Source organism: Octopus sinensis, linkage group LG3 (assembly GCF_006345805.1).
Source record: "Octopus sinensis linkage group LG3, ASM634580v1, whole genome shotgun sequence".
Taxonomy (NCBI): Eukaryota; Metazoa; Mollusca; class Cephalopoda; order Octopoda; family Octopodidae; genus Octopus; species Octopus sinensis.
The window spans coordinates 81435266-81461246 of NC_042999.1; the positions used below are offsets into that span (position 1 = coordinate 81435266).

Genomic DNA, 25981 nt, shown 5'->3' on the forward strand with positions numbered 1-25981 from the left:
TCTCCGTTCAGTTAGAGTGTGATCGACACAGCCGAACGCATCTGAAACTGCGTTTATTTTTTGGTTAATATTGAAGGCATCAGTGTTTTTGCTAGTATTGCAATTAGAGAAACAGAACATCGGAAAGTCTCATATGGCACAGACTACTGCAGTGGAAATACTCTTTACGCAAATTCGATCCTAAAAGCAAACTGTAACAACATTGTTTGACGTCTTTGCATTAGCCTATATACAATGTTTCCTTCTTCTCATGCCAAAAAAAATACGAATGTGTAATATCTACCATACGTATTTAACACCATCTAGCCTTGTGAAACCAATCATATTAAAACCAAATATGCAAACGTTTTGCAGCGATTTAATTCGTAGATTCTAAAAAAACAAAAAAAAAACAGCGAACATATTTGACTTTTACTAAAGTGACTCGGTATTCATCGAGGCTCTTGCGTAAGACATAATTATCTTAAAAGGTCACTTACCTTACATTTGACACCTTGGAAATAATAGCGGGAATCGTTAAATCGAACACAATATTATCATGACACTGTAGGAATTCAACACTCTTGCGTCGTTCCAGTATTCACCTCATTGTGTAAACTCTATAACACCATCTGAAAACCATATATTATCGTCTGATTACAATATACAGTTTCAATATATCATCTAAGCATAATGTGTGGTGAGCGTGTACAATATTTTCATTAGAGTAGTTATGTATATGACATAAGAATTCACAGCCGATTATCGAATAAATGATACGATTGACTTAATGGTATTATCGAATGAAATGGGAATGTAATATTCATTACCTGAGAAGTTGAGATCAACAAACATTTATAACGACATGTGGAATGGCTAGATGATAAAATGTTCGTGAAAACTGCTGTCAGAACCATTCAGTAATTTATAAATCATCCAGCCACGTACATATGCACATATCCATATTTATGTAAGTCATATCTAAGTATCAATATGTGTCTGTATGAATCTCTCGTTTATGCACACAACACATATACATGCTTTCACACAGAATATATATGCGTATGTATGTCTGTGCGACCGCGCGTTATTGTGGAATGTAATGAATGTGTGCGTGTGTGTGTTTGTGTGCTGTATAAGGTATTCATAACTCATTAATTTAAAGACATTTAAGGCATGGAACATTAGCATTGTTATAAAACAACTAAATTGCTTTCATTTAATTCCTTCCCTTTCAGAATTATATCAACGGATGTCAGTGCAAACCGTCACCTTTTATATGATAAAACTGTACTTATTGCATCATACAGTGTGATAAACTCTACATCATAGATATAAGAGAAAAGTTAGCTGGCAATAAACAGCGATATGATCAAAGTTAAGAACAATGACAACGACAACAAAACAATTACAATTGTATCTCCGACAAAGGCATGATAAAGCATTCAGTAAACAATAGCCAATAACGCCATGGATCTCGTGGTAGCGTATTTTACGAAAACAAGCCTACTGCAGTGGAAAACAAGCCTTCTCATCCAAGCTTTAGCGTTATGATGACAATCATGACGTCTATGAACACGATAGTGCTCATCACCGTCATACGCATCGTTATTATTATCATCGTCATACTCATCATTGTCATGTCGCTGTTGCCGTTGTCGTGACCAAGCATCAACGTCATCGCTATTCATCTATTACTAAGAATAACCTTATATCTCTATCTGTCCGAAAGTAGAATTCATATATTTCAACAAGATGAATTATAATTATACAAAATCATGAGCATATATGCATACAAATATTGTGTATATGTATATATATATATATATATATATATATGATACAAAGTTAAGGATAGAACTACATTTGGGCTTGGAGATAATTTTAATGAATCAAGAATATATGCCGTGTAGTGTTCGATGTGTCTTTATTTATTTGTTTTTCTCTGTCTCTGTATTTGTCGCTCTGTCTTTCTACCTATCTACCTAGCTATATCGGAATTTATTTAGATAGATAGATAGATAAACAGACATACAGACAGAAAGATATATAGACAGATAGATAGATAGATAAATAGATAGATAGATAGATAGAAAGATAGATAGATAGATAGATAGATAGACAGACAGACAGACAGATACATACATGCATATATACATACATAGACAGAACAGACCGACGGACAGTCAGACAAACAGACTTACTGAGAAATAGATAGACAAACACACAGACAGACAGATATATATATAGGGAGAGATAGCCTCCAAAGATCAGCTGAAATCATGTATTGGTAATCAAAATAAATTCAGTTATTTTATCTTATTTTCATTTTCAAAAGTTGAGAATAACATGTTTCCGTCATTTTTTTCGTTTCTCTATATGATTTATTCACTAGAGCATTGGATAGCCTACCTATTCCAATAGGCAAAATGCTGGAGTCCATCTTTGTCAATATATTGCTAGCTTGAACACTCAGCGCCGATAGTTATCGCTTGAAGTAACCTGTTTAGATAATGTGAGGTTACAAGAGAATATGGTTCTTGAAGTCTTTATGGGCAGAATGGTTTGCATATTTTGCTCTTCTGTGTGTTCTAGCAAGGCAAATTTAGTGTATACGTTTTGCCATTGGCCAGAGGCTTCAATTTTGTGAAGAAAGCGTCCCACTGATAACAAAAAGATAAAGAACAATTTCCTATTGGTAGATGCTACGAGCCGCGACAATTTTCTCGTGTGACACAGCTAGCAATTACAAGGTGCAGGGGAGAAAGAAGATGATCTGTCAAGGATGCTCTATTTAGAATTGGGAAGTCGTTTAATGATCATGGACCATAGGGATATGCAAGGAATTGATCATGATATATTCTATGCAATTGAATTTGCTGCTTGAAGTAATGTGCATCGTAAACTAGCTACTACGTTAGTGTCTATTGAGTCTATACTCATAACAAATATGTACGAGTGGGCATTAGCAGGAGTTAAAGGGTACGGCGAATCTCCTGATACAATAACTTGAAATAACGGGAAGCTGAGCGAAACTTTAATTAAATACTATATGTTTGTTGTTACTCTCTTTCAGTGCACACTATCACTCATGTGTACATACCTACGTTTATCTCTCTCTCTCTCTCTCTCTATATATATATATATATATATATATATATATATGTATTATCTGTCGCTCTGTCTATCTGCCTGTCTGTCAATATATATATATATATATATATATATATATATATATATATCCATCCATCTATCTGCCTACCTACCGATCTAGCAACCTACTTATCTATATCTCCCTATTTATGTCTCTATTAATTTATCTTTCTGTATCTCTATCAATTTGTATAGCTGTCGGGTTGTGGATTTTGTGTGGTATCAGTTACAAGTTAGATTTAGCCTGTGCATCTCTGTCAATCAATTAGTGTTTAAATCTTTGATACATTGCTGTCCGAATACAGCAACTATGAATACGAAACATTATTTCTAACAACTGACTGGCACTGAAATATATAATACAGAAGATGAATCGAATATTTGTCGCAATAATTTTTATCAGATATTTCTATTTTTCCCACAAATTTTAACAACGTATTTATAATAGAATCTGACATATGCATTAACAAATAACCAATTTATAATTGAAATTCATATTTAAAAGCATATCTCGTTTGTAAATACATGATTTAACTCTTAGAATAAGGGTGTGTGTATATATATATATATATATATATATATATATTATATATAATATATATATATATATATATATATAAAGATAATTAAATATACCGATATTCAATTGAGAATCCAATAATTTCTTTATATTACAATATTACATTAAATAATATGGACATAGTATATAACATAAAATGATATTATATAACACGAATAATTATGAAAACCATAAAAGGCCAACAAATTGTTTCGACTTATTAATTCAAATTGGTTTTTACAATCCAGCCGTCCTTTCAAGCGGAATTTCATCTTTTCTCTAAAGTCAAGGCACTGAAGTTACTTTATTCATAATGGAACTATGATTATGTATATCAGAAAAATACATATAAGTCGAAGCAATTTGTTGGAATTTTATGGTTTTCATAATTATTTATGCTATATAATATGATGCTATGTTATATATAATATTCATGGTATTTAATGTAATATTTTAATATAAACAAATTACTGGATTGTGAATTGAATGTCTCTATATTTAATTCAACTTTATAATTGAATTATACCAATGTTTATATGGTATCCATCGGACGTACCAGTGAATTGGATGTTTAGCACACCACTTTGAAGGATTTCATTTCCTCAGTTTGTTTATATATATATATATATATATATATATATATATATATATATATATATATATATATATATATATATATATATATGTCAATTTAGCAATTTATACCCAGTATTTATATAGTTAAACGTTTCGATTCTTCGGCTGGATAATACGCAGATGAATTTATTCACTGTTGGACTATTCTGACTCGTCACGATGCTTGAGGATACTTATTTGATTTGAATTATTGATGTATAAAGATGGAACTAAGTGCGCATGTGTTTTACCTCGTGTATTTCGGTACATAATATAATTTCATAATTATACATTTTCCAGCGACATTACTGATGAACAACAGATGATTAATTAATCAACTGATTGACTAATTCATTGATTTATTTGATTATTAATGGTGATATTCATGGCTATAGGGTTAACTGAGACTTTTATCCATTTAGATATCCCGCTCGCTTACAAGCAATGTGCTTCAGGAAGTATATTTCCTTTTGTGGTTTTTAATTTTCGGCATGAAAGGAGTCCACATAGTAGTCTTCTGTTCATGTATAACTGTTTATAAACTATTATATATATGCATATAGTTCAAATTTACAGAAAGAAAAGACAAAGACAGATGAGTGAATAGCTAGCAGGTGTTTTGGTTTGACGCTTGGGGAGAATGAAAAAGTCTTTGACGTTTTGAGCCTAAGCTCTTCGACAGAAAAGCCTGAGAGGAATAAAATAAAGAGAAAATGAAAGCACGTATGGGGATTAATAGTTTAACATGATGATAAAATGTATATATATATATATATATATATATATATATATAATTACACACACCTTCACACAAACACACATCTTTGACATGAAGAGTGCCTTTCCGAATGGCTAGGGTTCTAATCAGATCACTAACATGAAGAAATATTCAATATTATGTATATTTTCTTCGATCCAATTATACATAACTTTTGTTGTAAAAAGGTATACGATAAATATGTGTTTGAATACAAGTTTTTCGCTCTATTCTATAAAATATATGCAGTCTGTTCTATAAAATATCTACAAGACTGTGATGATATGATCAAATGAAACTTTGGAGGGCGTCCCCCAACCCGGTTGTCGACTTAAAAATAAAGGAATATTCATTACCATGAGATAATGCATATTTGCAGTTTTAATAGCAATTAGAGTTATATGTTACAGCTAGACAATTTGCATGGTGTCTTTTAATATTAATATTAACTTTGTAATTTCGCAATCTGTTCCGTACATAATCTGCACCTGCTTCGAGTAATAAAGTTTCCAATCCTTCGGCAATTTATATATATATATATGTATATATGTTTGTGTTTGTGTTTGTGTGTGTGTGTGTTTGTGTTTGTGTGTGCATAAATATTAACGATATTTTGCACTGTTAATATTGATTTCTAATATCCACACAAAGCCAGACATATTAGCTGAAAGGAGATTTGAATATATTTTCCAAGATATACTACGTCTGAATAATAATAAAAAGGAAAACGATTGATGTCTTTGATCGTAGTTCTGCTTGGTGAAGCCAGACATAGGTCAACAATCAGAGTTATAATTGACTGATATATTATATTAAATCAACTACAGAATATTGATGAGTAAATTGTTCTCACTGAAATTGGAACTCAGAATGCAAGGTTACGTATCTATGCAAATACTCCATTGATCGTATGAGAGTACCATCCCGCCAATATGCATTGACTTGTAAAGCTGAAACAGAGCCAACATTTTTGGGGGTAATATCAGGGATATTATCTTCATGGGCATAATGTCAATCTTCTATTGAATAAATGTTATTCTCAGGCCACCATTACGCCAGCAAAAATTTAACTTGAAATATCAAAATCATACTAGAGAGGTCTACGATATGCTAGAAATAGCAAACCATTTCTCAGAAATCATGCCTTATTGGTTTAAATGGTTTGGGATTGAATGCTTTCCTGTTTATTTCAAAACAAAAAGCGCAATGCAATACAAAAACAACATCCAAAAGTTAATCTATATTTCCAGTCATCCTATGTATACCAGTCATTAAGACATGAGTCTATATGACTTGTGTTATTATACATTGCCCGTCTTTCAAATTTCTGATAAAGCCTCCATAGATATATTAAACATTTTATGAGTTAACAATTTGCATACTGGTAATATAGATTTATCAATAAAATATGCTAAATTTATTCATTTCCTTTAAAAGTGGAATGTAGGATAATGAAGATGCCAAATATATATAATATATATATATATATATATATATATATATATGTATGTATGTATGTATATGTGTATATATGTATATATATATAATGGCGGTGCCCCAGCATGGCCACAGCTCGTGAGCTGAAACTAGATAAAATAAAAGTATATATATATACATATATATATATATATATTTATATATACATATATATATATATATATATATACATATATATACATACATATATATATACATATATATATACATATATATATACATATATATGTGTGTGTATATATATATATATGTATATATATATAATATATATATATATATATATATATATGTATATATAAATATATATATATATATATTTATATATACATACATACAATATGTACGTAACTGGTACTTAATTTATCGACCCCGAAAGGATGAAAGCAAAGTCAACTTCGGCGGAATTTGAACTCAGAACGTAACGGCAGACGCAATATGGCTACGCATTTCGCCCGGCGTACTACCGTTTCTGCCAGCTCGCCGCCTTTGTATGTATGTATAACCCCCCCCCCCATATATATATATATATATATATATATTGCTGACACTGTCCAGTGCGGAAAATGTCATATAACTGAATGTTAAACTAAGATAAAGCAACACTTGTCAACGAATTAAGTGAATGTAACACTACCAGATGAGAAAAGAATTAAGTACAGTTGAATATTCAGTCTTAATGCCGCACTGGCCCTCACCACCTCAAGTACAATAAGCTATTTCAAACTTTGTCTACGTTTCAAAATACCCCGCGATATGTGAAAATTCGCGAAGCAAAAACAATACTTTACTGTATATATTTTTAAAATTATTTTTATGATTTGTATATATTTTTTGTAATTATAAATGCAAAACGACACCACGGAGGGGTGGAGGTAAGCTTAGATAATAAACCACGATAGGTGAAATGCGATATGGCTTCATATTGTTTTATACCATCATATTGTTTTACCGGCTCTCCAACTTTTGTCGATGTTTCGGGAAGAGTTCAAAATATTGCCTATACAAGAACTACCTTGGCAAGTTTATTTCATTTGCGATGATATACACATATCCAGGCTTGCATGATAATTACGTCTTTATTTCATCCTCTATTTCTCCGAACGGTAGTACATTGAAAGATCTCTTCAACATTTAAGGGACCATGTGCAATTGTATACAGCGTATATACTTATACAGAAAGTAGCAAGTTTTAAATTTATTTCACCTACCAACGCACCAATATCCCAATCTAGAGAACGATTTCCTCATTCCTTGTTCTCCATTAACACCAACCACTCTGAAATTTGAAAGGCACTTCCTCACCAGCTCTCTCGCTTTGCACATATTTTCTGTACTTGTTAATTACGTGTTCTATTCTTGTTTTTTTTGTTTTTTTTTTTGCAAGGAAATGAATTTCATTGGAGCTTCCTACTTGTAAACATTTAGGTTCCAATCATCTACATGCATGTCCGTAAACCTTATTAACCTGATCAATTTATAGTTTTAACGTATTGAAGACATTGAATATTATAAACATAATTAGAAAACATAATTTCCCGGCGTAGAAAAGGGAAATCTTTTCTCAGTCATTGATATTATTACAAGCAATGCGTCAAGTAAGGAATAAGTTTCAATCTTTTTTATGAAACCTCCTGAGAACTACGAATTATGTATTTCACAATAGTTTCAAAAATAGCGCTGAGAAACATTATGTATGAGATGTAAATCACTGTGCAAGAGCGGGCATTACATTTAGCATAGTAGAAAAAAACCCACTGTTGTTAGTTACTTAAAGTCTTTCGCCTCATGAAATATAATAGTGAGATAAGATTGTGCTTAAAACATATACAGAGATCTCTTATTATAAAAGGCAGATTTTATCTGCCTCCCTTTGGGAGTTATACAAATCTACAATATAGGATTTCTTAAATTACAATTTACCTAGCATTTTTGAGAGTACAATGCATCGCGTCATGCCAGGTCCAGTTTTTAAAATTTAAACTCCAATTAAGCAAAATTTACAGAAAACTCACATTCTGGTGTGTGTGTCAAATGCTTTTCTTAGTCTGGTTTACACCACACGCAAACGCACACACACAGTGGGCAACGAATAAAATGAAAGTAAATAGCGACAGAGTGATTTGAGGAAGACTAAAGTGAAAGTATTCTGTCTATGACGCTGATAGATACATGAGTAAAATGTATGGGAAGCTAAGAGCTAAGAGTGAGTGAAAATGTTCTTGGAAGAGAGTAATTAGTAATAAAGTAAACATACACTCATACATACATACATGCATACATACATACATACATACATACATACATACATACATACACACACACACATACACACACACATACATACACACACACATACATACATACACACATACATACATACAACACATACATACATATACATACATACATACACACACACACATACACACACACACAGTATTGAAGCTTGAGAACAATCAGATACATTTGCAACACATCTGTTGAAAATATTATTGTTCACACACATACATATACATATATACATACAGACAGACAGACAGATAGACACACACACACACACATGATCCAGCATGGCCACAACCTCAAGGCTGAAACATATAAAAGAATAACAGAATATAAATGTGTGCAAAGTACAAGAAATATTAATGCAGTATATGGGGATTGGACAATAAGCGTAATGCAGTGTCAATGGTGGTTCCAGAAATCCCGAGCCATAAACTACAGCCTAGAAGACGAGCCTCATCCTGAAAGATCTGTAGAACTCGACAAGGACATCCTGAAAACCCTGGTGGAACAAAATATCATCGTAACTGTTGAGGAACTAGCAGAGAAGCTTGGATTTGGTCATTCAACCATTCATTGACACCTGTGTGCTATCGGAAAAGTCAGCAAATTGGGTCAATGGGTTCCTCACGAACTTTCCGAGTCTAATTGCATGCAGAGAGTGAATGTATGCTTTTCTTTGCTGTCATATCTCACCACTACTGCGCTATGTATATCTATATATATAAAACTGTAGTTGTGTGAGTGTCTGTCCCCTTCCATTTAGATTCCTAACTACTCCCACATTTTGCGGTACAGTTTAACCAAATTCGGGTAGCTTATAGTCGTGATTCATATCGAGCCCGTCTGAATATAAGCGCGCGTCTACGATGAGTCTACGATTTTAAAAATAATTTAACATCATTTTTCATTCCATTTTAATGCATAATTTTTCGTGTGTCGATGGCGGCGGAGTTGGCGTCCACGCTCACACCTGCACCTGTGGGAAAGGGAGTGTAAGGAAATCAACGTCGTAATGCGTTGTCAAGGAGACCAGTGTTCTTTTAGAACAACGACTTCATGGCTTGAAGACACCAAAACAGAAATGGCTAAGAAAGCGTGTACATGAGTCTACGATTTAAAACAAAATTTACCATCGTTTTTTTTCCATTTTAATGCATTTTTTCGCTATTATATAAGGGAAGTAACTCTCTAAAAATGTCTACGATGAGTCAACGATTTAAAAAAAAATTTACCATCATATTTTTTCCATTTTTAATGCATTTTTTGCTATTTTTTGTCTATAACTCTCTAAAAATGCTTATATAGTTATTTCCCTTACAAACCCGAGCAACGCCGGGCGATACTGCTAGTCCTGTATAAAAATTAAAATCAATTCTACATTCGTAAAAATATAACTTTTCCTCAATATCTTAATTTCGATAAATGCAGGACACTATATAGAGGATGTTTCGCATAACATCCAAGACTGAATTTGGGTATAGAGAGATCCAGGGGACAATTTAAATATATATATATAACAGCGGAAACAGAGTAGCATTCGATGTCCATCATACCAGTAAAATGATATTTGTATAAGTAAAATAAAAATGTTGTAACTGAATGTACATTAAAATGAGATCATATTCAGACATAATAAGACGATGGATAGGTTAAAGGCTAGATTCTTCGTCATGTTCTTAACTATGCTTGCTGTAAGCAAAATTGTGCTAGAATATGACTAAAGATGCATTTGTTATAATATATATATATATATATATATAGCTAATCCAAACATGCAAACACAATAACGCGAGGACGTGGAACAAATATAGTATTATTGGACCCTCAGGAAATGAAAGAAAGAAGGAGGATTTAACGTTTCGAGCGGAACTCTTCACCAGATACATAGAAAAAGGAAAGGTCCAAGGAAGGGAAGACGGAGAAAGAAAATGGCCAAGACTGCATAATTTTACAGCGCCGATATACTGGAGGTGATTGGAGGGAGAAATAGCGGGTATTTCTAGCAGATCTCGTGAATACTTTGAACATCCCTTTTTTGTTTCGCTCGAAAGATATGGTTACTAACTTCATATAGATTAAATTTATACGTGACAGGATATTACAGACCATTGAATAAGGATTTAATTGCTTATAATTTTCAGTCCGTCACTTGCAATAAATATAACATGAAGAATAATCGTACTTTCTCATATTTTGTTGATTAAATGATGGTATGAAATCCAATAATATACGGTGATGTCATAATGATTTCAATTCTGCATTGAAGAATATAGAAAAACAAGTTCACGGTGTTCATTGGCATTTCTGGAAATTTCTCAACTATTATGTAAATTTACATTAAATATTCGTTATTTTTTCCTTTCCTTTCCTTATACTTTTACACTTTTACTTGTTTCGGAGATTGAGCAGTAGCCTATAGCAATATTTTGAAATGTTTAAGTTAAGGAAATCGATGCCCGTATAATTTCAAATATTGTATTTAAGCAACGCATCTTTATTTGCAAAAAACTTTAATTTACGGGGATGTAAACATTCGTAAACCGGTTGTCAAATATACAAGAGAAAAACGGAGGCGTGTGTGCGTGTATGAGGGAGAGAGAGAGTGTGTGTGTATGTCTGTGTGTGTGTCTGAGTGCGTGCGTGTGTCTGTGTGTTTTGTGTGCTTTGAATCCGCTCACTTTCCATCTAACAAGTTCATTCACAAAGCCTTTTGTCTCAGAAGGCAATAACCCAAAGTGCCGGGAGTAGCAAGGAAGGCAAGCTGGTCGTGAAAGGAATTTCTTCCCATTTCGAATCATATATTCTATAGTCGCAGTGTCACGAAAAATATATTTCAAATATTTTTCAGTTGAATGGGGATATTAATCAAAGAATACAGTATTATCGATACACCACAGCTGATGTATTACGCTAGGTATTAGATAACAGTCGTCATATAATCTGTATCCGCCAATCCTGAAGAGTTCGAGTATCTGATAACCGGTCTCTAATCTAATAGCCCTCGCGAAACCGATTAACAAGATCGGCTCTAACAGATCTATGATACAGTACACTTTAAGTATGCGGCATTATGTATTTATACATACATACAATGATACATACATACACATACATACATACATACATAAATAAATACATACATACATACATACGTACATACATTCACACACACACATATATGTATATGCATATTTGTACATAAATATATACATATATACTTATGTTTATATGTACATGTGTGTGTATAAATATATTGTTGTTATTTTCATTATTATTATTGTTATTATTATTATTATCATCATTATTGTTGTTGTTATTATTATTGTTGTTATTTCTTTTTATTTCAGAGTTTGTTGGAATTTATGGAGTCTTGCATGCGTAGCGGGCTTGCTCCCTGAAGCCTGCGGTACCTTGCTATCTGTTCTTTTCAACTATCTGATACTTTCCTTTTTATTCTGGCCGTGCCAACGAGGCAAGACTTTTGTAACATTTCTACTGGGCATTCAATTCCGATTTTCTTTATATATCTCATAACGTCTTCTGTTACTGTCTCCAAGGTCATAACAATAATTGACAGCATCTTCACCTTCTGCATATTCTATTACCGGGCCGTATTTATCTATTTTTGTCACCTTCCTTCTTGACTATTCATGTGTCAAAGGTGCATACAACATCAACTAAATAGCACATGTGGTGGATCTTGTTTACCACCAGTAGGTGCAATCTATTATGCTCTACCACCTGATCAGTTTGGATTGAGAATCCCAGAAGAATTTGCAAGTCTCTCACTCCGCCACTTTGCAATTTGTGCTCATACCACGTCTTGCTTCTCCCAAACTCCCACTTTTCACATAGTTTCTAGTATAGCACTTCACTACCTTATCGTGTCGTCACAACTTGTAGTGGTTTTGGGCAAGTGTAGAGCATTCGTTCGTGATATGGGCAATAGTTTTGTCCTCTCTATTACAAATGCGGCAAAGCGGAGACAGTTGCTCATTCCGAAGGTCGACCCTCCATTTCGTGACCAAATCTCGCTGCCAGTATAGCGCGCTCAGTCTCTTTTTTCAATGTCCCTTTCTTCAGCCAATTCCACCTAAGTTTTCCAGCAACTTCAATTATATTTACATGGAACTAATTGTGTAGTCCCTTCTTTCAGAATGCGTCTTCATGTTGTTTTTGTAATTCCTTTCTTTTTACCTTTTTTCTCTGCTTTCAATACTCCCTCATTCCAAACTGATACCAATAAGGTTTCCTTAATTTGGGATAGATATTTCATTACACCCTCAATTTCGATACTTGCGCAGGCTTCCAATATTATTATTATCATTCAGTAGTCTTACGTTTATCACGTGCTTTCACTGCACTACCGAGCGCAGCTGTGTGTGCCTTGGGTATGTGCTGTGGTTTGTTGTGGTGCTCTTATTTTCACTGTATTGAATACATTTTACGCAGGGTGTGAGCGGTACCTAGTAGTGCTATTTTCTGTTTGTTATATATACTTGGTGTTTTTGTTATGTATTTGTATGAATATTTTTTTATCATACCTAATAAGCCTATTTGCAGGAATTCTTTCTGCTTTTAGGCTCCACGTTCGAATTACCTCTATTTCCAGATCTTTCTAATTTGAAAGTTTATCCTTCTCTTTCAGAGAAACATTATCTTCTGTTGGTATTGATACATCGATGAGAAAGCATTTTTTATCCTGGTGATCTCTGACAATTATATCCGGCCTATTGGCCTTAATTTCTCTATCTGTGTATATTGGCGTATCCCGGAGGCGTAATGTATTTTCTCACAAGAGTTCCGGACACCAGTAATGAACTTATTTGCATACAGCCAATCAGAGCTCACCTTGATCTTGTTGTCAAGTTAACAAGCACCCTCTACCAGGTAAACTCAAGACGAAGAATGATGTTGTAAATCGACCGATCACCAAGTTATGTCTGATTTGAGAAGGAGACAAATAAATAGATAGATTTGCATCTATACATATTCTCGGATTTTGTTAGGGCACATATAGTAAAGATGTGGACAGGAAAATGTGGATAGAGGGTGAGGTGCTGGCAACCCCCTCCCATTACTGGGAGGCATCCATGGTTGACACAAGAACAAGAACAACAAGCATTATCAAATGTGGAAAGAAGCATGGTCATTTCTTACCCAAGTGACTTTATCTTATCGCCCATCACACGTTATGTGCTCACAAATTAGTTTGATAGGCGAGCTGGCAGAATCGTTAGCAGGACGGGCGAAATGCTTAGCGGTATTTCGTCTACAGTTACGTTCTGAGTTCAAATTCGATCGAGGTCGACTTTACTTTTCATCCTTTCGGGGTCGATTAAATAAATACCAGTTACGCACTAGGGTCGATGTAATCGACTTGATCCCTTTGTCTGTCCCTGTTTTTTCCCTCTATGTTTAGCCCCTCCCCCCAGTGGGCAATAAAGAAATACTAAATTAGTTTGTTAGTTGAACTCTGATTCACTATATGCAAATGAATTAATAATTGGGGTCCGGAACTCATGTGGGAAAAAGTTTCGCATCCTGTAGTATGGTTGCTTTCACATTTTCTGTGACCTTTTTCTGGAGTGTATCTATACCATCATTTTTCTGTTGTTATTCCATCATCATCATCATCATCATCATCATCATCATTATTATTTTATACATCTTGATTTGGCTCCATGTAGATTAGTTTTTTAGGAGAGTCATAGGAACCTAGCTCGTCGAGTTAAGTATAAAACAATACATTTCTTTGATCATTGATTTCATACATTTGTGTCTTATTACAATTTTCTTCCCATCTGCTGTTAAATGAACACAAACGATAATATGACACCAAACCTAAAAGTCATATCCCAAATTTAAGTTAACTTTAACTACATATTTTACACGAAGTCAATGCTACCTACACAAACACGACAGTGTCTTCATCAACCTCTTACTGTCAACCACCTCCTTACTAAGGCCCGCTTTTTCTTCGCCGATATTTCCTTCTCGTTCAGTCTTTACTCACGAATTTCATCTTCTTTATGTTCATATCCATTTCTCTTTCGGCAAACACTCTACTGTTATATTTCCTTATATTCCACAAAATTATAGCATTAAAGATTTAATTTGTAACTATCTACTTCGTAATATGAAAGAAAAATTATGTGAAACACTCCTCCTGCAAAGAGAACTCCGTCGAAATCTCGAAGTCACTATCGATCGCATCATTATCAAAACTAAGTACACGTGACTCTTTATTTGTCTGTGCATTGAAATAATGCTTAACAGTTTCCCTATACAATTAACAATAAAGACACACACCAATATCAGAAATGTGTGTGTATGCGTTTGTCTGTGTGTGTGTGTGTGTGTGAGTGAGTGTGTGTGCGTGTGTGCATTTATATGTATCTATCCCTTCGTCTGTCGATAGTACAAAGGTGAGCTATATTGTTATATAAATTGTTGCTTTTCTGTTGACCCGTTGCTAAAATTCTAATGCATCATAAAAGTGAGAATCGTGTGAGCCTACACTCACACACACACACACACACACATGAATGTGTATGTATATATATATATATATATATATATATATATATATATATATATAATTATATAATTATAAATCTATATAAATATATATATGTAATATGTGTATATATATATATATATTACCAGTATCTGATCATACGTATTTATCTACATATCTATCTTTCTATCTTTCTATGTGTGTGCGCGTGTATACATATCTATCTACCTGCCTACATACATACATACATACATACATACATACATATATACATACATACATACGTACGTACATACGTACATACATACATAATACATACATACATACATACATTCTTGCGTACATACAAACACATGCACATGAGTGAGAGAGAGAAAGTGTGTGTAGCGGTCTTTCTATTTGTACATGCATACACATATATTGACGTGTACACACGCACGAAAGTAATCGACATGTTAAATGAAAAATATTATTGTCATCTAGAATTCATCAATCAAACTATCTTAATGGCAATTTAAAAAAAGAAATCAATAACGTTTTTATAATTCTGTCATTAGTTATGTTTAAACTAAGTCATTAATATAAGCTATAAAATGAAAATGAACTAAGAATATAATATATAACCGAAAAACAATGGAAAATGAAGTCAGTACTGCACTTTTGTTTATAAATTCTGTTTTCTATTTAATTTTTACTTGGAATGTAAAAGATTTATTTATTTATTTGTTTATTTAGTTTTTATTTATCTATTTATTTACATATCTATATATATTTATATATTTATATATTTCTTTCTTTATGGAAATGAACGGTGAAGTGAGAGAAGTGTATCATAAAAAAACTTTATTGTTCCGTTCTTTGTGATAGGAGCTTTATGACATACACTTAGACACACACAAAACTTTTTCTCATTGAAGAATTCTAGACTTATTTATCTGCGTGAGTATACACACACACACATCCATCCATCCATCCATCTATTCTTCCAAGCGTCTATCTATCTATCTATCTATCTATCTATCTATCTATCTATCTATCTATCTATCTATCTATCTATCTATCTATCTATCTATCTATCTATCTATCTGTCTGTCTGTCTGTCTGTCTGTCTATCTGTCTATATCTTTATCTATACGTGTACCTACCTATCTACCTCTAAATACAATATGAACGAATGTGTGTGCGTGAGTGAGTGTAGGTGTGAGTGAGTGAGCGTAGGTGTGAGAGAGTGAGTGGAGGTGTGAGTGAGTGAGTTAGTGTGCGTGTGTGTGTGTATGGTGTCGTGCTCATTTTACGTAATACGTTGCAACAGGATGTTGGTAGAGAGATATGAAGTCCTATTGGGTATGTTCAAAATGCACATTGCTGCAAACGAGCGTATCTAGAGAGACAGTGATATAATGTTACATACACATAATGCATATTTCCGCGTGTTTTTTTTGTTTATATGCGTCTGTCTATGTATACGTGTGTATAATGTGCATAATTTTGCTTGTTGCAATATATAGCAAAAAATCGTGATTTTGTTAAGTCATGCATAAATTTGATGTTTATAATCCAATAAGAATTGACAATTTCTAAATATGATTAGAACTTAGAATTACTATCATGTCGATATTCTATCTACTTCCTAATCATATATCAACGCTGAAGTCGATAATCATGTACTAAGAGTCATGTTATCATTTCGTTTTATTACTTCATTTTAGCTTCAGATTTTTATAAGGAAGTCTAAGTGATTAATGCACTCATAGATTTGTGTTTTGCGTTTGGTTAAATGTGGCATGAGATAATTACTAAAATCTCTGTCCTGAGCTCGGACTTTTTAGCCTAGAGTTCTTTAATACAATATTTACATGCAATTATTTATAGTCTTGTCTACTTCGATGTTCATTTTCCAATGTATGATATTAATCTCTTGTTGTCCGAGAAAGACGGTCCTTCAATTTCCTGCTGAACAACCTGCACAAATAATTTATTTACAGTGATCATGTATATGCTGATTCATGTATATGCTCCTCTCCCTCCATCAAATTGACTTTGTCCGCAGAGGTACTCGGTGTACCACGCATCAGGTATCGAAGTGATCGCAGACCAACGTTACATGAATTGTTTTGCTCAAGAGCACCTCGTATCATCCCGTCCAGGAATTGAAATTACGGCTTCGCGGTCGGGAGTGCAGCATACTAAACGCTAGTTCATGAGCTCTTCATATTTTCCAGTAAATAAATATACTTACAGATATACACAAAAATATACATCCATCTTCACCAAGATACAAAACATATCCACACATAACCACATACACTGAAATTTGACACCTTCGTCACTTTTTATCATCCCAAATTCCATTCAGAAAGGTTTGGTCGACGCCAGCTAAGTTGACAGAAAATAAACACTCACGCGCGCAAGTCTGCTTGTGTCTCTGTACATGAGCAAATGTTTGTGCGCGAGGAGATCCGTGTATCTTGTTAGTGCGAGCGAGATTATATGGTTTGTAGGTATGAATGGATGACTTGAAGTGTGTTCCTAATCTATGAATTTCCTTAGATGTCCAAAAGTTTATATTCTGATATCATTAAATATCTTTTCGGAAAGAATGATCATTACATAATCTCGTCTCAAATCTTTGGAAGAATATAACCATCATCCATATTGTCTAACTTCGAATGTTATTCAACGGCTAAGTGTACTTAGTGAGTTGAAAGTAGACATAACCTGAAAAACATTTAAAAAATGCTCACTGATAGAACATATTAGATCTCATGCTTGAGTATTTTCTTCATGCTTGAATATGGTTGGTTATAACTCTAATATGTTCACATAATCCAAACGCTCAGTTACTCGTTATATTAATTTTGTCCACCTCTGTAAACTGGGGAAAGGTATATTGCATTGCTCAAAGAGAAAACGCGTCGCAACATTTTCAATCGAAACCGAGGCTTGTACATCAGAGAGCCGAGATGCTTAAGCACCAGGACTTACAGCTTCATAAACCTCCTTGAAGCAATCACATGACATATTTTCTCTAATTGCTTACTACTAATGTAACATCCACTTTCATGCTCACTAATTTTTCATCTACAAATAATACTCTTGAGCACAATAGTTATAAAATCATAGAATTCTCAATATTTTTGTAATCGTAAGGCGGCGAGCTGGCAGAAACATTAGCACGCCGGGCGAAATGCGTAGCCGTATTTCGTCTGCCATTCTGAGTTCAAATTCCGCCGAGGTCGACTTTGCCTTTCATTCTTTCGGGGTCGATAAATTAAGTACCAGTTACGCACTGGGGTCTATGTAATCGACTTAATCCGTTTGTCTGTCCTTGTCTGTCCCCTCTGTGGTTTGTAAAAAAATAGGTATTTCGTCTGTCTTTAAGTTCTTAGTTAAAATTCCACCGAGGTCGAATTTGTCTTTCATCCTTTTAGGCGTCGATAAATTACGTACCAGTTACGTACTGGTTTCGAGTTAATCTACTAGCGCCCTCCCAAAAATTTTTGGGCCTTGTGCCTAGAGTAGAAAAGAATAATTTTGTAATCGTTTATTTTAAGCTTGGGATGACTTTAGTGAGAATTTCATTTTTAATTCTCTAAAATATAATATTTGCTCTACTTTTATGAAGTAGAAAGCAAGAGAAATAAATAGTGCATCAAAGAAAATGTCCCGCGTATTTAGCACCTCCTTGCCATGTTCTAATTTCAAATCTTACTGTAGTTTTTTTTTAATCGCATAATACTTTACAGACAATAATCATAAAACCAGATATTTGCCGACGCCTAGGGTTCGATAAACAATTTATTGATATTATGCAAATGGTGAATTTTATAAATGCGCTGGGAAAAAAACTGTGGTTTTCGAGTATTCGAATTTGTCTCTTAATGTAAAATGCAGAGAGTGTACGTGTGTGTGATAACCAGACAGAAAGAGGGAGAGGGAGAAAGAGTAGGTAAGAGAAAGAGAAATTGAGAATGAGAAAAACAAGAGCTTTAGAATATTATTTAGTTTCATGCCAAGTTGAAGCTTTATGACTGCAACAAAATTACGTAACGGCCAAGAAGTGAATACTGCACATATTTTCAAATATCATATATAGGAAATAGGAAATCAACTGCAGTTTACATATGCTAGCAGTGTCATATCACCAGACGTTTCTGATATTTCTGACTGAAAAAGAACTTATTTTGTAGGTAATACGATATAACTAATACATAATGCAAGGGAACATGAAAATATGACCGAAAATGTTGTCTATCGATTCAGACATCCAAATGTGCACACACTCACACATAGGTCCACTCAGGCATGTACACTAATATATGTTTATATGTATGCATAGATATATACATACGTGTACGTGCACATGATCCTGCATGTGAGTAAAATTGTGAAATTGAAACGGCAAATATATATGTGCATATATATGTATATATACGGAACTATTTGTGTGTATGTATATGTATCAATATATATATACATATATATATGCATATATATATATGTGTGTGTGTGTGTACGCATATGTGTGTGTGTGTGTGTGTGTGTGTGTGTGTGTGTGTGTGTGTGGATGTATGTCTATACATATGTAAGATCCTAGGATCGATGTGTAGGAAAAAGTTTAGCTTTAGGCAAACAATATAACTATAAAGAAAAACTTTCAGGAACAATATACTGTTTATCTATATCCGTATATATGTTTCATGTATATATACACAGACATCTCAGAAGTAAATACACACCATTATTTTTTGAAAGAAATATTTCTCGGTCTTTAAATGCATTCGAATGTTTACCTTTGACTTTACTGGACATGCCTCTTGTAGCTCTTAACGATTTATTGCGTTTGGGCATCTTTGCCTAGAATCCACCAAAGTAAGAAGGAGTCTAAATGTAGGGTCTTCTTTACCGTTCAGCTCCTTTTGCTTACGTACATATATACTTTTATTCTTTTATTTGTTTGTCATTTGACTGCGGCCATGCTGAAGCACCGCCTTTAGTCGAACAAATCGACCCTAGGACTTATTCTTTGTAAATCTAATACTTATATCGGTTTCTTTTCCCCAAAGGCTAAGTTACAGGGGCGTAACCACACCAACATGGGTTGTCAAGCGATTTTAAACGTGGATACATGAGAGAGCTGGGTGTTCCGTAATTTAAAAAAGATTTTCAAAATTGTTAGTTTCAAAGTGAGAATCACTATTTTTGTAATCTTTTTGTCCTGTTTGTTCAGCCATTAAAAGCAACTCCTTTACTGAGACAGCCGGCACATACCATTTCGCTCGCAAAAGGGGAGTACAGGATGACAGTAAGCCAAAACCGTCCCTATGCTGTGTCTCTTCTTTCCTCCCTCTGTTTCTCTTATGATGTCCGGTTCCACTTGAAGTTGTATATATATTGTGTTGAGATTTGTTATCAATCAGTAATCCTTATTGAGAAGAAACAATGAAAAGTAACCACCACATACAATCACCAAGCATCTCCACTACGTAGTATCGTCGAAGTTTGTGGTTAATAATATTAATCTTTAGTTACAATTTCTCATTCAAGCTACATAATAGGCAGAATTGTCGGATTAAGACAGTAGCGTGTTTTGAGGGAGATCTGGCTGCTATTTTTACCAGGTCTAGCTACCATGTAGAGGTTTTCCTCGTTGGCTCATAAATACATATATACATAAAATCGAAATAAAATACTTAAAGCAACAGTCGTCAAATAAAAAAGCTAAGGTTCATGCAGTGTTATGGGCCAAGTAAATTTCCAACTTCTTGCCTATAGCGAGCCCAGAGCAAACTCTTATCTTTTACGCTATTTCAGTATTGCGTTTCTATTGTAATGTGAGATAATACTTTCAGTTTGAAAGAAGTATGTCCTATATATATATATATATTCCTTATGCATTCCAAAACCGAGTTACAGGTTTTGACGTATGGGGTATCCAAAGATTCAGTACTACTTCGGCTATAAATTGAATTTAATTTCCATTCACATATTTGCATTTCAAAAATTTAACATTATAATTTTTACATAAATCAACTATCGTGAACATTTTGTACGATGACGTCACATTTTCTATGTGTGTGTGTACCTTAAAAGACATCAGTCATCACGACACACACCTTCACTCACTCATTCTATCTCTCTTTTTCACTCTCTTTTACAGACACGCGCACGCACGCGCGCGTACATTTAATATAGACATTCATACATCTTTCCCTTTCTTTTTCTGTCCTTTTCAATTTCTCCTCTTTTAATTTCTGCTCTCTTCAAATAATTTTTTAGGGAATGAGCTGGAGAAACTCTGAAAAGACGTAATCTCTCCAGAAACAAGTATAAAACAAGCAGGATTGTAGAAAACCGAAGGCAAAGGTCTGAAGCGAGACGAGATTTTCTCAAGACCAGCAAATGCATGTGGCAGGACTTAATGCTGGATCATTAAATCAACGTTTTAACGATTAGACAGAGATCCATCCCATTCTTATAAAAATTATAACTTTGTCCAAATTGGTGTGCTAAACAGAAATTGTCGTTTCTGTATAGCTTTAAAATGTTCAAATGAAGCAAATGGTATGTGCAGCTCAGGCGGTCAGGTAACATTGCCAGCACTACCATCTCCTTCTCTTCTGGATTTTCTAGAAGGAACTTTCATCCAGTCAAAGGATTTTCTGAACAATATCAGACAATACAAATCTGCATTTCAAATGACATCGTTTGGTGCATCTAAGAAGGTAGATAAACATGAATTTATGGCGACGTCAAGTTCAAGGGCAAGTCCATCACCTCAATGGTTTCCTGTTACCCAGAAATGAACAACTACAGTTCATCCAAATTTACTTTGAGTGATGTAGGACAAAAACCGGAAGGAGGTGTTAAAACTTCAGATGATGGGTCGTGTTAGACACAACGCTGATTGCTGCGCAAGAGAGTATATCCACTGAACGTTTTTCAGTGCATTCAAAAATCACACAACCCCAACATCCGATATTCCATGACAGGTTAGGGCCTGAAATACTCCAAACGAACGCATAGCATGCTGCTTAGTCGAATTAGCCCAGCATTTACTCCACAAATGTTTTATTGTCAATGCTGCACTTTCCCATATCACATGTTTCAACACAACTGTAATATATTTTAATCCCGAGCAACACCAGTTATCTCTGTTAGTATATATATATATATATATATATATATATATATATATAGAGAGAGAGAGAGAGAGAGAGAGAGAGAGAGAGCATTTGGCATACACTATCTTCTGTCTTCCTCACTAATTATATATATGTATGTATGTATGTATGTATGTTTATATATATATATATATATATATATATATATATATATAGATAGATAGATAGATAGATAGATAGATAGATAGATAGATAGATAGATAGATAGATAGATAGATAGATTGATTTGTGTGTAAATAACTGTGCATTTGAGTGCCAGTGTATCGTAACTTAAGTTTCTACTTGTGTTTTCAGCGAAGACGTTTTCAGCTTGACGAATGTGAAGGCAGGTTGCGTTGCAATATTTTAATTTGCCAAAAATGAAGACAAATGTTGATCGTAAGCTGACTCACCATATTGAATTTAGATATACGTGTTAATAGTTAGCGTTACTCAGACGTTTTAAAGGCTAGCCATTTTAAGACATCGCATCACTTCACGAATGTTTCATTTTATCAATTTTTTTTTACTCACAATCATATACAAAGACACACTGCAATTTATGTGTGAAAAGAAGCCTGTGTGTGTGTGTTTTTGTGTGTATGTGTGTGTGTGTGTAACACATTCCTTTACTGTTGGTCACATGCTCTTACAAAGTTATAGAAATGACTAACGCAGTAAGTATGGCGTGAAAAAGAAAATGAAAACGAACATCGTGAACAATAAGGGATTGGGGTGAAGTCCATTTAAATTTATCGATACACGTTCCAATAGAAAGGCGTTGTGTGCAACAGTGAGTGGAAGATGGGCAGAGAAATATTGTGGGAGAAAGACGTGAAGTATATTGACAAGGAAACGTATATAGTCATTCACAAAATATTTCATAATTATTGGTGACAAATTTACGTACACAAACAGGCACGTAAATCTATACATGTAGGCATATGTATAAACACATATATGCATATATGTATGAATATAAATATATATATATTGGTGCTGACATGGCTATATGGTAAGAAAATTGCTTCCCAAATACATGGTTCCGTGTTCATTCATACTGCGTGGCACCTTGGACAAGTACCTTCTACTATACCTTTTGTGTGACCAAAGCCTTGTGAGTGGATTTGTTAGGCGGAAACTGAAAGAATAGAAGTACTAGTCTAAAAAGAATGTCCTGGAGTAAATTTCTTTTGAACTAAAACCCTTAAAGACGTGCCCCAGCATAACCACAGTCAAATGACAGCAGCAAGTAAATGAATTAAAAATTGTATTTGTATAAGTATGCAGTAGTGGGGAAAATTAGAGGACGAAAATAAAATTTTAAGATATACACATTTCTTCAGTTTTCCGAATGAAATTTTTATTGTGTATACTTAAAATGTGTTCATTATTTACAATAAATTTTGTAGGAAGTGATTAATAACTAATTGATTTGTAATAGAGAAAATGCTTATTTGAAAAATACAAGACGACCAAAATTAAAGAAAGTATGAGTTAAAATTTAGAAAGTAGAATCTAGCAACACTCTAACCAATGTAAACTAAGTTCACCTAATAGTGTAATGATTTATATTGAACAGTACCGAATTAATTATCATATAAAATCGACGGAAAAATTGCTGAAAGTCTTAGGAAGTGAGTGGTCACAGTGAAAAAATTTCTGCTGTCGCCAGAGTCATTACCTGATCAAAAGGGGAAATGATTTCTGTGGCAGGTATTGAACCAATGATTAGATTCATGGTAATGTGAATGCAGCTATATAAAAATTATTATTCTGCAGCATGTGGCGCCAGCTATGGGGTCACATCCAACTCATCAGCTAATCTTTGTGCTGGATAATGTTCATATTTTCATTTCTCATTTACTTATTTATATAAAGGGTAAAGGCCCCATTTGATCACAAATGACCATGGGATTGCACCTAGAAAGTTTTCCCTCTGAGGCACAAATCTAGGCAATGTTGATTTTGGAAGACCAGCAGTCGCCCATGCATAGCGGTCTTCCCTCTTCACACCACTGGTTGCTACAGCTGATTGAACTGCAGCAACGTGAAATAAAGTTCTTGCTCAAAAGCACAACACATTGACTGGTTCGGGAATTGAAATCACATCCTCACGCTTATAAACCCAATTCTCTAACCCCTTCACACGCACACACACACGTGTGTGAGTGTGTATGAACATCCATATACATACATACATACAGAGATGCGAGTGAAGAGAAGGTGGAGATTAATACAATTTTCATGGGTATCCGCTTTTTTTCTTTATTTGCATTTATATTCTGTTTTTTTTTTGTTTTGTTATTTTTTTTACTTAAAATCGATTGTTTTCCTTCGTTTAAATCGAACTCTTTCACATAAGATTTGGACAAAGCATATATATATTTCCGTTATAATTGTGTGTGATCTTATTGTATTATTACAAAAACAAATTGGGGGTGAATTCGGAAAACGTTGGGTTGTGAGGTTAATATGCTTTACGATAATTGTTTCATTTTTTTTTATTTTCCGAATTCCCACTGAGGCCTATTAAATAGGCACCAGTCGAATATTGGTATCATTCTAATCAACCAACATACCTTTTCTCAGATTTATTCGGCTTGTGCCTAAACGAGAAAAAAGTACTGCTGTAAAAGTGTATTACCGAGAGTGTTATTTTTCATTTTCCGTGTATGTACTTCCCCGATTCATGCATGCTTTGGGAAGTGTTCCAGAAACAAACTGAGCGGAATATCTGAGTAATTGATATTTGGAATTTCCCACGTAACTACTGCATTTACACCACGTATTAAAATATCAATTTCTCTACTACCCACAAGGGGCAAAACACAGAGGGGACAAACAAGGACAGACAAATGGATTAAGTCGATTACAACGACCCCAGTGCGTAACTGGTACTTAATTTATCAACCCCGAAAGGATGAAAGACAAAGTCGACCTCGGCGAAACTTGAACTCAGAACGTAACGGCAGACGAAATACAGCTACGCATTTCGCCCGGCGTGCTAACGTTTCTGCCAGCTCACCGCCTTTCATGTATTAAAATATCATCGATATACGAGGGACTTTGTAATGACACCGATCTGCTATAACGCGTGCATACTTTCTATTAACGTTTGATTACCAGAATAATGGTCTTGTCATTATAATGGGAAGAAAATAAAAAAGGTTATATAAATAGAAACATCTTCTATTATATCTAAATGTGTTTCGTTTAGTCGTACTCATATAGCATTTTATAGTTTCCGTAAACCTAAGATATTTGTTCTTTTTTCGTTTTTCATTTATATATAAACTAGCTCCTGGTGCAAAGGTTTACGCGAAAACAGTTTAAATTTACGATATATTAAATAATATGATTAAATGAATTTGTGTGACTGTATGTTTCTGTCTCGTTTTCTTTATATGTATATATATATAAACATATACATACATACATGCATACGTACG

The 25981-nt window shown here is 34.0% G+C and overlaps 1 long non-coding RNA gene across 1 annotated transcript; it reads left to right on the forward strand.

Moving 5' to 3' along the window:
• On the forward strand, window positions 1-21014 carry LOC118762759. Its single transcript, XR_004998509.1, has 3 exons — window positions 1-10; window positions 11553-11558; window positions 20868-21014. It is a non-coding gene; the product is annotated as an uncharacterized LOC118762759 (long non-coding RNA).
• The last annotated feature ends 4967 nt before the right edge of the window (window positions 21015-25981 follow it).